The sequence below is a fragment of the Sus scrofa genome, chromosome 10 (assembly GCF_054392235.1).
Source record: "Sus scrofa isolate SSC_HxYL_T2T_F1_AM1 chromosome 10, Sscrofa_HxYL_maternal_Yorkshire_Landrace_v2.0, whole genome shotgun sequence".
Classification (NCBI taxonomy): Eukaryota; Metazoa; Chordata; class Mammalia; order Artiodactyla; family Suidae; genus Sus; species Sus scrofa.
This window is the reverse complement of record NC_139392.1, coordinates 22051851-22064655: the sequence shown is the minus strand read 5'-3', so window position 1 is coordinate 22064655 and position 12805 is coordinate 22051851. Positions and strand designations below refer to the sequence as shown.

At 43.9% G+C, this 12805-nt stretch overlaps 2 protein-coding genes across 53 annotated transcripts in view; one reads left to right on the top strand and one right to left on the bottom strand.

The window, feature by feature from the left end:
* LOC110258817 (uncharacterized) overlaps nt 1-12805 on the bottom strand; it is a 270157-nt gene that overhangs the window by 16546 nt on the left and 240806 nt on the right. The gene's annotated exons all lie outside the window — the stretch shown is intronic.
* TLR5 (toll like receptor 5) overlaps nt 1-12805 on the top strand; it is an 85356-nt gene that overhangs the window by 36551 nt on the left and 36000 nt on the right. For 13 of the 50 annotated variants that reach the window (XM_084978691.1, XM_084978692.1, XM_084978674.1 and 10 more), the window contains 6 exons: nt 782-1014; nt 2612-2748; nt 5980-6075; nt 7392-7536; nt 9679-9775; nt 11302-11436. The gene's annotated coding sequence lies outside the window, so the exon portion shown is untranslated. Of the gene's footprint in view, nt 1-738; nt 1015-2611; nt 2749-5979; nt 6076-7391; nt 7537-8021; nt 8133-9678; nt 9776-11301; nt 11437-12805 lie in introns of all 50 variants that reach the window. The other 37 variants (XM_084978696.1, XM_084978673.1, XM_084978695.1 and 34 more) reach the window with 11 other exon arrangements.

The following is a 12805-nucleotide window of genomic DNA, read 5'->3' as shown; positions in this document are numbered from 1 at the left end:
CTGTGGTCCAGCAAAAGTCAGGCTAATCACACTGGCAAGCGTGACATAAATGACAGAGGGACCCCAAAACATATCCCAAATAGAACCAGAGAAAAACAGTATATCCAGATCATAAAAATGAAGATAAATGTGGAGCTTGGGAAGGTAATTAGAACAGATGTGAATCCAGGAACAGTACACAACAGCTAATGTCGTAAAGTCCTTTTGCCTGTTGGGGGAAGAACTGCCTGGGTATCTCGATGGAGCCAGCCTAGGAGGGGGGAGTCTGCATTTACAGGATTGAGGATATTTCATAAGTGGTAGCCAAAAGCAATCAGACAGACTGTGTCATCAGTACAGTTTCCCGAAGTCAACACAAATGGCATAGCCATCATTGATCTGGAGCAAATTCTTTTCCTTCCTTCCTTCCTTCAAAGTATTTTTATTTTTATTTTATTTTATTTCTTTTTTCTTTTTTTTTTTTTTTTTGTCATTTTAGGGCCAAACCCACAGCATATAGAGATTCCCAGGCTAGGGGTCCAATGGGAGCTGTAGCCACCGGCCTACACCACAGCAATGCCCGATCCAAGCTGCATCTGCAACCTACACCACAGCTCACAGCATTGCTGGATCCTTAACCCACTGAGCAAGGCCAGGGATTGAACCTGCATCTTCATGGAGGCTAGACAGATTCATTTCTGCTAAGGCAGGATGGGAACTCCCCTAGTCCTCTTTCATTGTCCTGCTCTTCCTTTGAAGAAGTCCACCTGGAACCTTCACAGGAGGACATTGTCTCACACAGGAAGAAGGAGAGACGACCATCCTGCAACTAGAAAAGGATTTGCGCACTCAGGAAGAACTGATGCGAAAACAGAAAAAGGAGAGAAAACAAGAACTGAAACCACTTCAAGAACAAGATTAAGAACTGTGTGAAACTGTGGCATGCCCCACTACGAGACTGACAGTACCTCAGTTCCCAGCTTTGAAGAGCTGAGGCAGTTCCAACAACACGTGGAAACTTTGAGGGAAACAAAGGTATGCTCACATTCATACCTGCGAAAAAAGTCCTATGACTTTCCTCTAGCTATCTTGCAACCATTTTCTTTTATAGGTATCAGGATGTGAGGAGTTTGTCAACATTAAAAAGACAGCTCACACTGTGTATGGAAGACTTAGGTCACACCCCAGACACAAGCTTTGAGAGATGTGGTGTGTGAAGATGAAGATGCCTTTTTTTTTTAATCCCCAGAAAAACTGCAACACTACAGAAGTTGCTATGGCAAATTATGTCCTGGGATCTCCATGATATCCTGCAATTTGAGGAAACTGACAGTTTGTTTCCTTTGTTAATATAATGAGATAGTATTGTAAGAAATTCAACATTCTTTTTTCTTTTTTTCTTTTAGGGCCTCACACATGGCATATGGAAGTTCCCAGGTGAGGCTAGGGTTCCAATCAGACCTACAGCTGCCAGCCTACACCACAGCCACAAAAACGCAGGATCTGAGCCATGTCTGCGAGTTACACCATAGCTCACGGCAACACCAGATCCTTAACCCACTGAGTGAGGCCAGGGATCGAACCTGCATCCTCATGGATCCTAGTTAGATTCATTACCCCTGCACCACAATGGGAACTCCTATGATACCATTGTTACAAAAAGTGTTGATTTACCTCTGTGGTTTTGTATTATATTTTTATTAAAAATGGGGACAATTTTTTGCAAACTCACATGAATGTACAAGTATCACAAGCACCTTTAATGGGTCTTTTTGTTTCGGCTAATTAGAAATGGGTCGGTTGGAAGAACTGAAAATGCAGAACATGAAGAAAATGACTGAGGCAATATGAGTGGAGCTGGCCCAGTACTGGGACCAGTGTTTTTATAGCCGGGAACAGAGACCAGCCTTTGCTCTTTACTATAGGGTTAGTACAGAAGTGTCACTCTTCATGTGGCCTCTCGCTTGCCTTTTACAAGTGCAGACATTCACTTGGAAGTATTGCCTCTACTGAACAGATACCTTTCCAAGCCATTCAGCATAAGTTGCCATTCCTGTTTAGAGAGGTGTTTGCAGATGTTATTGGGAAATAAGGGATCTCTTGGTTTCTGAGGCAGGCCAGGGATTGACCCGGCATCCTCATGGACACTAGTTGGGTTTGTTATCACTGAGCCATGATGGGAACTCTGAGAGTCTTAGTTATTTTAATCTACACCCTAGTCCCTTAGTCTCTAGTGTGACCAGGCTGCTGGTGACAAACCCGGTGTTTATTATCCACAAAATACACTTATTTGTGTATCATTTTTACTATTAGGAAGAAAACTCTATTTCCATTTTAGGGGATGAGGGATTAGTAAACTGGGATACTAAACACTAGGGGAATTTCTTTTCCCCCTTTTTTGACTACCCCTGTGGCATACTGAAGTTCCCAGACCAGAGATCAAATCCGAGCTAGAGCTGTGACCTGTGCCACAACACAGCAACTCCAGGTCCTTAACCCACTGCACCAGGCCAGGGATTGAACCCATGCCTCCACAGAGAGAGGCTGGATCATTATTCCCCTGCAACACAGTGGGAACTCCCTTGGGGAATTTTTTCTTTAAACTTTAAACTTGTGGGCCTGTATCTTGCAGAGGACTACACAGCAGATGTGCTTCAGCTCCACGATGCCGAGATTGTGTGGTTAAGAAACTACTGTGAGGGTCACAGAGAACTTTTTGAAGGTGTCCAGAAGTGGGAAGAAAGCTGGAGCCTTTTCCTAGAGTCCAAGGTACTGCCCTACTTTTTGTCTGTTTTCCTTAGAGTACAGTGAAGTCAGAGACCTGTTTCCTTTATCCTTTAAAGGAAATTTAAGTCTGTAAATTACTGTTAACCCATTTGCATTTGTCAAGCTTACATGCAGAAACATGTAAAAGAAAACCCCCCAAATTCTTGCCTTTAGTAGGTTGAAGTTTCTCGAATAAGGGAAGTCTAGAGGTGGGCAGTGCCGGGCACGTATGGCCAGTCCACGGCCCACAGGTTTCCTCAGCTTCAGCTCCTCTACCACCAATGGATGGGTCTTAGCCTCAGGTCCAGGGTGGTTCTAGAACTCCCTCCACAGCGATTCAGGCAGCATGGTGGAGGAGGAAACACAGACAGCATCACCCCTCCCCACCCCCTCGAAGGGCTTTTCCCAGGCTCTTTGACAGCACCTCTGTGTAAATGCCACACCAACTGCTGGCAAGGCTGGGAGAATTGCTCCCGCAGATATATTCAGGTTCTGTCACTGAGGAAGGAGAGAAGAATGGATATTGGGGAAGGCAACTCACATTCTGTCCTGTTCCGACTCTGACGTGGTTTTTGAAAATACGTGGGTATGGGGGCACATGTTTGTACTCCAAGTTCCTTTTTTTCTGATGGACTCAGTTTGAAGAGGTTCCCGTAGAGCAGTTTAGAGCTCAGGGCTGGGACTAAGATGAGGCGTGTGAGTCACTTTGGGTATGAAATTCAAGGAGACTCCTCAGGTTCACACTCGCCCTTTTAGAGCTTGAACAAGCCTTTAGGAAATCCTGAGTTTAACTCCTTCAAGTTTACAGGTGAGAAACTAGGCCCCAGAAGTGGAGAGAACTGTGGGAGAGCTCACAGCTGTTTAAGAGCAGGTGTTCGTGTCCTCAGTTCCTCTCTACTTCTGGTTGGAAGCAAGAAGGAGGAGTGAGAAAAATAGAGCTCAACCATAAAAAAAGAATGAAAATTTTGCCTTTGTCAACATGGATGGACCTAAAGGGTTTTATGCTAAGTCAGACAGAGAAAGACAAATACTGTATGATATCACTTACATGTGGAATTGAGAAAATAAACTAGTGAATATAACAAAAAAGAAACAGGCTCCCAGATAGGACAAACTAGTGGTTACCAGTGGGGAGAGGGGAGGGGTAGCATAGGGGTTGGGGATTAAGGAGTACAAAGTAGTACGTATAAAATAAATAAGTTGGAGTTCTGGTTGTGTCACAGCAGGAACAAATCCAACTAGGAGCCATGATGCAGGTTCGAACCCTGGCCTCAATCAGTGGGTTAAGGATCTGCCATTGCTGTGAGCTGTGGTGTAGGTCACAGAGGCGGCTTGGATCTGGCATTGCTGTGGCTGTGGTGTAGCCCAGCAGTTGTATCTCCGTTTCGACCCCTAACCTGGGAACCTCCTTATGCCACAGGTGCAGTTCTAAAAAAAGCAAAACAAATTAAAATAAGTAAGGTGCAAGATTATATTGTATAGCACATAGAATATAGGCAGTATTTTATAATAACTACAAAAGGGATATAACTTTCAAAAATTGTGAATCATTATGTTATATACCTGAAACATATACTGTAAATCAACTCTACCTCAGATTAAATATCTACATACACAAAGAGCAAAATAAGCAACTCGATTATGTGCCAGTATTTAACTAAAAATAAGAAACTGTTTACCATTCCCTTTAGTTATTGCTTATAGGCAGTTACGAATCAAGCAGTCTGGAAGGGAAATAGAATTCATTTATCAGTTTGGCCCCCAAACTGTCAAGATTGTTTCTAAACTTTTCTGATTATCTGCTTCATTTTTGAGTGTATTCATCTAATTTATATTTATAAATTATATACTTATATTACTGTTTTGATATTTGGCACACAGTGTAGAATAACAAATACCAGCAAAGTTCAGAAGAAAAAGAAATCTAACGTTTTTTATTTTTTGTCCATTTTGTGAGGGTTAGTTTTCATAAAAACCAGATGAGTCTATAAACCCTATAACTGAGCACATTTAAACTGCCTTGTCTCAATATGCGGGAAGAGTGTGGGCAAGTGGGAGTGCCACCACTGAGCCCTCCTGGGTGTAGACCTACCCTCTTGTCCCTCCATATATCCCATTTCCTACTGTGGATCTCTGAACCAAGGGAATGCAGCCAATGACATTGTACAGTAAGTTTTAAATCCTGTTTTACTTTTTATTTTTTCTTTTTACAGCTGCACCTGCAGCTTATGGAAGTTTCCAGGCTAGGGGTCAAAGCAGATCTGCAGGTAAAGGCCTTCACCGCAGCCACAGCAACATAGGATCCCAGTTGCAGCCTGCAGCAGCACTGGAATCTTAACACACTGAGCAAGGGCAGGGATCAAACCCACGAGACTACTGGTTTCTTAACCCAACTGAGCCACAGCAGGAACTCCCTGTCTTACTTTTTAGATTAAAAAAGAAACAGTAGTTTTCTAGCATCCCAGTGTTTGATCTTTCATATATCTGGGAGGGTTCACACGCCACTCCCTTGCCTTAGAAAGACACCATTTCTCCCTACTAAGACTGGAAAGAATGCAGAACTCTCAAGCCTCCTTAAAAATATGTATCCATTGGAGTTCCCGTTGTGGCTTAGTGGTTAGTGAATCTGACTAGGAACCATGAGGTTGCGGGTTTGATCCCTGGCCTTGCTCAATGGGTTAAGGATCCGGCGTTGCCATGAGCTGTGGTGTAGGTTGCAGACGCGGCTCGGATCCCGCGTTGCTGTGGCTCTGGCGTAGGCCAGCGGCTATGGCTCTGATGAGACCCCTAGCCTGGGAACTTCCATATGCCGAGGGAGCAGCCCAAGAAATGGCAAAAAGACCAAAAAAAAAAAAAAAAAAAGCAATTTGTGAGAGTAAGGATTGATTTTTTTTTTCCTGCCCTTTTTTTTTTTGGTTTGTTTATTTGTTTTGTCTTTTTAGGGTCACACCTAAGGCATATGGAGGTTCACAGGCTAGGGGCTGAATCAGAGCTACAGCTGCTGGCCTGTGCCACAGCCACAGCAACACGGGATCTGAGCTGCATCTGCAACCTACACCACAGCTCACAGCAACATCAGATGCCTACCCCACTGAGCAAGGCCAGGGATCGAACCTGCGTCCTCATGAATGCTAGTCAGATTTGTTTCCGCTGAGCCATGATGGAAACTCCAAGAGTGAGGATTCTTAGCAGAAGTGACTAGTCTGTCTGGGATTTAAAATGTGTTTTTCACAGAGAAAAGCTTCTGATCCAAGTTGATTTAGAAATCGTGGAGCAAATCTTCTGAAAGAAGAAAAGCAGCGGGCCAAGCTCCAAAAAACACTTACGAAGGTAATATGGTTGCTAAAAGGATTTCTGGTGCTTGGATACAAAATAATCTCACTTTTTGTCTCTCCTTTGCTTGGAATCATTTTGCTCCATGTCTCCTCTTCCAAGGCTCAGGCAGGGATAAGAAGTGTATATGGGGCCTTCCTAGTATGAGGAACCGAATATCAAGTTTCATTAGCTTTTCGGGGTTAGCATATTAAAGTACTGGAGACCGGGTGGCTTTAACAACAGAAATGTATTTTCTCACCATTCTGGAGGCTAGAGGTCTGAGGTCAAGGTGTCAGCAGGGTCGGTTTCACCTGAGGCCTCTCTCTTGGCTGTAGGTAGTTGTCTTCTCCCTGTGTCTTCACCTGGTCTTCTTCTGTGTGTATCTCTGTCCAAATTTTCTTTTCTCATAATGGCCACCAGTCATGTTGGATTAGGACCCACCCTAAGGACCTCATTTTCACTTAATTACCTCTGTGTCCAAATAAAGCCACATGCTGAGATGCTGGGGATTAGGACTTCAACATATGAATTTGGCAAGGGACATAAGTCAGCCTATGACACAAAGTAACCTTTTGAGAAAATGTTTGAACTTCATTACTATGCTTTATTTAATTTTTCTTTTTGGCCATCTCATGGCATATGGAGTTCTCAGACCAGGGATCTGATCACAGCCACAGTTGCGACCTAGCCCACAGCTGTGGCAATGCTCAATCCTTAAAACACTGTAACAGGCTGGGGATCAAACCTCCATCCCAGTGTGGAAGGCACACCGCTGATCCCATTGCGCTACAGCAGGAGCGCCACTGTTCTCTAATTTAATGATAATAATAGTTAACATTTATTGAATTAAGTGCCAGATACTATTTCAAAATACTTTCCATTTATTAATTTATTTAATCATCACAATATCCTTATGAGGTTGAAACTGTTATTTCCAGTTTTATAGATGAGGAGGCTGAGGCACTGAGGACTTAAGTAACTTGCCCACCTTTTCACAGCCAGTAAGAAGTAGATTCCAGATTTGGAGCCCAGAGAGTGCTCTTCTTAGTGCACACTGCCTCCTTAATGCTGCTGGTCTCCCCCAGTGCCATCTCCAACTTCAGGCTCCAGAGCCTTTGTGATCAGGCTCTGGGTTCTTACCTTTTCCTATCCTCAGGTGTATTATGAATGAACCATCCTAAGACTTTGATTGCTGGCCACTCCAACCTATTCCCATGTGGGTGCAGCTCTTAAAGTCAGGCTAATGATAGTCTGGGGAGGGAGAATCACTTCTTTTTGGGCTTCACCCCAAAGATTTGAAATAATTAGTATGTCCCTGTTTCTGGTCTCAGATGGAAGAAGAGTTGAAAACAGATTGAAACGTGGGAACAGGAGCATGTAAAGGCATTTGTGGTGAAAAGACAAAACTTCATGGAGTGTGTAACAGAACAATGGGAGACGCATTGACTGGGGAGAGAGAAAGCCAAGCAGGAAAGAGTAAGTGAACCCTATTTGGGAAGGGAAGACAGTCATGAGTGAGCAGCCCGGGTGCCGCCAAGGCCCTGGGTTGGCTGAAGAAGTGGTAGCTCATGGCAGTTCTTTTTAGCTCTGGGCACAGAGATTTGCAGATTTCTGGCCCTTCCTCTGCTCCCATCCCAGACCTGTTTTACTGCTGGGATTTATCACTGCTGCTGCTGCTGCTTTTTTGTCTTTTGTCTTTTCAGGGCCATACCGACTGCATGTGGAGGTTCCCAGGCTATGGGTCCAATTGCAGCTGTAGCTGCTGGTCTACACCACAGCCACAGCAATGCCAGATCTGAGCCACATCTTCAACCTGTGCCAGAGCTCGTGGCAATGCCAGATCCTTAACCCACTGAGGGAGGCCAGGGATCAAACCCGCAACCTCATGGTTCCTAGTCGGATTTGTTTCTGCTGTGCCATGACGGGAACTCCATCACTGCTGCCTCTGACTTTTCACACAGCAACTAAAGAACAAGAAGCAGACACAGACACAGATGCTCTACGGCAGCACACTATAGACACCCAGCAAGCGGTAAGGATTGACACCCAGCACTCCAGGCAAAGTGTGCAAGGTAAACACAAGGCTTTGTGAACTGCAGTGTATGAGTTGTTTCTTTGTGAGGCTGGGGCTCTTGCCCATCTCTTGCCTTCTGTCCTGCAGAGATGGGAAAGGCTTTTTCTAGCCTTCGAGGACAAGTCCATTTGCATGTGTGAGTGGAAGCCTGAAGTTTAATCCTGAGTGGCATCTTGACACTTGACAGTCAAGGAGCAGCTAGCTTTGCTGTGTGGCAGATGTGTGAAAGAAGACTTTCATGCTCAGCCCATGGAATACCTAACACTCCTTCGTCTCTAAGGCAGGAAATTGGGGAGTTCTTCTTTCCTTCCTCCTTCCCCCCCCCTTTTTTTTTTAATCAAAGAAAAGGTTTAGAAATGATGTGTAGCATTATTTTCCTTTTCCTTCAACTCATACTTTATAAACATATATAACGTTTTTAAAAAATCACCTGTGGGAGTTCCCGTCGTGGCACAGTGGTCAACGAATCTGACTAGGAACCATGAGGTTGCGGGTTCGATCTCTGGCCTCGATCAGTGGGTTAATGATCCGGCGCTGCTGTGAGCTGTGGTGTAGGCCGGGGGCTACAGCTCCGATTCGACCCCTAGCCTGGGAACCTCCATATGCTGCGGGAGCGGCCCAAAGAAATAGAAAAAAAAAAAAAAATCACCTGTAATGTAACTCCAGGAGAACCAGTGAGAATATATGGTGTTTTTCCTGCTTTTGTAAAAAGCATTTACAAAAGAGAGATCGCATATAATTTTGATTTCTGCTTTTTCCCTACTTAGTATTGATTGTGACTTCTTTTTCATAGCATTAAACTTTCTTCAAATACATGCTCATTATTAACTATATATTCTATTCTGATGCCATTCTTCCAGTTTTCATATCAGATGAAAGCGAGTCAAAGTTAATAGGGGCACATTCCTCATGAGTGGGCTGGGCACATTCCTCATGAGTGGGCTGAGGCTCAGTCATGCAGGAACAGGAGGGGTGAGACTGCAAGTCTAGGATGGGGCTGTCAGTGTGGTCCAGCCACACAGCTGAACAAGCCACACCTACTTGCTCCAGGTTCTAAGCTCCCTGGATTCCATTATCACTGAGATGCTAAGAGTGAACAGAGGTAAAGTGTCGAAAGCTAAATGAGAAAAAAAAGAGAATGGTCATTCTGAGCCCCAACTAGTATCATAGGACACCCTGGGATGTGACTGGGAAACTAGAGTCACTGGAGGCTCAGTTCAAAGCCTGGTCTTCAGTTGCTGCTGAACAAAGTCCCGGCATGTGGGTTCCAGCCGTTGACACTGGATCACTAAACACAAATAGGTACTCTCTCCCAAGGAGAGGGGTGGGGAGTGTTTGCTAAATGAGTTCAGTCTCAAGTATTTTACAGACTATGCTTAAGATAAGGGTCTTGCAAATCATTAAGGGTTTGGGTTTTTTAAACCAGAAGTATAACATTACAGACACACAAATAATATAAAGATGGTACCAGCCTTTGATAATTTATGTGTGTGTGGTCATTACGAGGATGATACATTGATTGATTTTTTTTTTTTCCTCTACAGGCATCATTACTTTCACTGTTTGGGGAGAAAAACACCCCATGGTGTCAAGCATGGAACGAATGAGAAGAACCTACAGCTCATGGGAGCATCCTCAGTGGTGGGTACCCTGACTCTCCCGCCCCCACCCCATCCCTGGCACAACTCCAGCATTAATTTTGTTGCCAGCACCTGTTTGGAGTTTGTGGCAATTCACCTTTTCTAATATTTACCAGTCCCTGGGGAGCACGTAGTTGGGAAAGAGTGGGTATCTTCCCAAGGACACCCAAGCTCTTAGTTAGGACAGTACTTTAGAGGCAGAGACTCACTTTCCTGCCTTGACCATGATATGAGGTATGGCGGTTTAAGGGAAGTATATAGGAAGGAAGATGGCAGCAGCAACCAGACATTTAACCTGGATCCTTCTGCTTAAGAAATACCATTCCCTGGCTGTAGGAGGTAACCCTGCTAATCACTGTCCTGGTGCTCTCTTGGTGGAGTTCTTGGTAATTGTCTTAATTCTTTATTCTGAGAAGGATCCGTCCCTCTCTGACAGCTCCACGTTTGGGCTTCAGGTCTATATGGCAACCCCTGCATGTCCCATGTCCCCTGTGCAAACTGATCTGTCATATGCTGGCTTCATTACCATCTGGGCACAGGGCTACACTAAACAGTCTCAGCTGTACAAGCTCATAAAAACCTTTTTTTTTTTTTAACAAAGGAAATTCCTCACATAGATTTCAGAAATATTAACTATCTGGTTTAAATGCCCAACAGACTGCCTTCCCTGCTGATTAACTTTTTCAGACTTGAATTGGATTCTCAGCCCATCTAAAGTCAGGCAAGGTTGTTTTTTAAATTTAATCCTGTTATTTCACACCAGAAAACCTTCACCCTCCCCAGTTGTGATATTAAAGGTCTCCAATGTGCTGGAGATGATAGAGGCCCCACCACATGGGGAGGGGAGCCCCAGCTGTGTGCTGCCTATGAGGTTCTTGGCCTGTGTGCTGCTTATATGTCTTACTAACCCCTCAGAGCTGAACTGTCAACTTTCTGTCCACTCTGAGCCAACCAATGCTCATTTCTTTGCCTTTGCCTGTTTCTACCACAGTGACCTGCTAAAGCATATATGGGGCACTGGAAGAAAGTGATTTTCCCCATGATGCTCTTCCGGCTCCTAGTAACTTATTCATTTACCAGCACTTAACTGCAGTGCCCTTTCTTTAACAATGGATGTTCTCTCTTCCCTCAGTATTTTCCTATTGAGAGGTGAGGCTGCCCCTCACGGGGAGTATTGGGTTAAAGCTAAATGTTTCATCAGTTTATATGTGCTTGAAAGCCTGGACAGGTTCCATGACCATGGGCCTAACTTAGAGAAGTGAATGAGTTAGAGATGAAACCTAAGACACTTGGTTTTATTTTGACTTAAGAAATACATTAAAACTTAGTTCATAGCAATAAGTGTAAACTTTAGCATATGGAACCTAACTTCTTTCCCTGCCCTGTACTTGCAAAGCACTGCCAGGGGCTTTTTATTGGCTCCACCATTGCACAGCAGAATGATTGTGCTCATCCTTGGGGTGTGGGACATGAAGCAGTTTTTGGTTTGTGCACTTATGATTAGCAATTAATATCTGTTTTGTTTAGGGATATTGAAATAATGCAGTAGCTTCCAAAGCTCTGCTCTCACCTAAAGCCTGTCCCCACCACTCAGCGGACAGCCTTCCTCCTGAGGAAGATGTCTGGCTGTCAGAAGTTGTGATGGCCTGACTCACTGCCCAGGTGAGAGGGAGGCTGGGAGCACCTTTGATAAACTGTACCATTCTGTTTTGTAGGGCAGGGCCCTTGTTTGCACACATGCTTGTCTGAATTCTACTTCAGGTATTCTCTGGGTCCAGTTCCTCCTGCCAACTAAGTGGGAGGCTGTGTGGATGGGCTGGGCCGTCTCCATCGTGGAAACCTGGAACTTTGCACATGTCAGTACTTGGGAGTCGTTCCTGCTATAGTGTCCACAATGAGGCTCCTTCTTTACCTACCCTATTGATACTGTGCTTCCCAAAGCAATATTATTCTTCCTATGTATGCCTGTGCCAGTACTACTGTCAGCACATTAAATGGTTCTCAGATGCTTACCAGTGTGGACTTGGTCTGTGTCAGCCATACCATTTAGTCATATGCATGCATGTCCTCATTTTAAAATATATATATATTCTCAAAATAAATTAAAATGTGTATAATTACATTTCAAAATTATATATTATGGTGTGTGTTTTCATTGTTCCTCAAGTCAATTTTTGGGGGTTTTGTCTGTGGAAAACAGAAAAGACTAAAAGAACATACAAGAAAATTTTAGTTGTGGGAGTTCCCATTCTGCTGAGCAGTAACATAGCCAACTAGTATCCATGAGGATGTGGTTTTGATTCAAGGCCTCACTCAGTGGGTTAAGGCTCCAGAGTTGCAATGAGCTGTGGTATAGTTCACAGATGCAGTTCGGATCTGGCGTTGCTGAGGCTGTGGTGTAGGCTGGCAGCTGCAGCTCTGATTCAACCCCTAGCCTGGGAACTTCCATATGCTTTAGGTGTGGCCCTTAAAAGCAAAAAAAAAAAAGAAAAAAATTTTTTTTTAGTTGGAAGTATAATTTTCACATTTCGCCTGTTTCTAAATTAAGAACATCTCTTGTTCTCAGATAAAAAGTTTTTTTGAGTGGAATAAAAAGCCTTACTCGTAATGAATAAAGAGGCTGAGCTACTCTGAGTAAGCTTCTGGTTTCGTTGCTATGCGCAAGTCTTTGTTTGCAGATATATTTTCTTTTGGGTAAATGCTAGGAGTGGAATGGCTGGATCATACATAAGGCAGGTGTATGTTTAACTTTTTAAAAAACTGTCAAACTTTTCCAAAGTGATGGCCCTATTATGTATGAAGGTTCCATTTTCTTCGTATCTTCTCCAGTGCTCGGTGTGGTGAGGCTTTATAATCTGAGCTGTTTTAGTAACTGTTAAATGGTTTCTCATTGTGGTTATAAACTGCACTCCCCTAATGACTGATGATGAACATCGTTTCCTGTGCTGCTTTGACATCATACTTATCTTCTTGGGTGAAGTACCTGTTTACTAGATTTGCCAATCGAAAAAATTGCGTTGTGGGTTTTTTT